The sequence below is a fragment of the Octopus bimaculoides genome, chromosome 11 (assembly GCF_001194135.2).
Source record: "Octopus bimaculoides isolate UCB-OBI-ISO-001 chromosome 11, ASM119413v2, whole genome shotgun sequence".
Classification (NCBI taxonomy): domain Eukaryota; kingdom Metazoa; phylum Mollusca; class Cephalopoda; order Octopoda; family Octopodidae; genus Octopus; species Octopus bimaculoides.
The window spans coordinates 24,550,423-24,551,416 of NC_068991.1; the positions used below are offsets into that span (position 1 = coordinate 24,550,423).

Below are 994 nucleotides of genomic sequence, written 5' to 3' on the forward strand. Positions count from 1 at the left end.
GTATACAATGCTATGGTGTTGAAACTTATAAGTCACAAAACCATCCTTCAACTGCAATAAAAAAATTCAGAACATCAACTGTTAGTTACTTGGCAGCAAACATGAGATCCAAACAAACAATAAATTTCTTGGTTATTTAACTTGTGATTGCAATATATATAAATCTCGAATATAACCAGCCGAAATTGCAAAGATAATTTGTAACTCAACTGAGGAAAGAAAACTTCGAATGACCTGTCTGTGTTTTTTCTTGTCCCTTTTTTGTATCATCTGTCTGGATATTTTGTTGTCCCTTTTTTGTATCATCTAGCTGTCTGGATGTTTTGCATTCTTGTCCCATTTTTTGCATTCCTTTATATATATTCTTACTCACATTCAAAATACCACAGCACCTAAAGGAAATATGCTAATTTAACAGCTAAATTGTTTCTCAAATCTTTTTTCTGTGTTTTAGGGGACTAGTATCATAGATTTTATTTCATTATAAACTTGAAAAGTAGCCAAACAATAAGGTTCATTATACTTTATATTTGTTTCAAATTTTAGCACAAGGTCAGTAATTTCAGGGAACAAAGTAAGTCAATCACATTAACCCCAGTTCTCAACTGGTACTTATTTTATTGACCCTGAAAGGATGAAAGCCAAAGCTGACTTTGTAGAGAAAATTGAACTCAGAATGTGAAGACAGACAAAATGCCGCTAAACATTTTGCGCAGCATGCTAACAATTCTGCCAGCTTGCCAACTTGCCAACTTCCACTGCTTTTCATATTAAACCATCTAAAATCACACAGACACTAATAAATTCAGTTTCCATTTTTTCCACGTCGTGTTGAAATTTTCATCACTTCACTGCAATCTAGACATTTACACAATCCTACTGTGACTATGTGTGTATGTGTGTGAGAGAAAGAGAGAGGTGAGGAGAGGGAGAGAAAGAGAGAGAGAAAAAGAGAGAGAGAAAGGAAGAGAGAGAGAAAGAGAGAGAGAGAAAG

The 994-nt window shown here is 34.3% G+C and overlaps 1 protein-coding gene across 5 annotated transcripts in view; it reads right to left on the bottom strand.

Annotated features, from left to right (window-relative positions):
• The window catches only part of LOC106877480 (cadherin EGF LAG seven-pass G-type receptor 2), a 301,895-nt gene that overhangs the window by 88,442 nt on the left and 212,459 nt on the right, over positions 1-994 (bottom strand). The gene's annotated exons all lie outside the window — the stretch shown is intronic.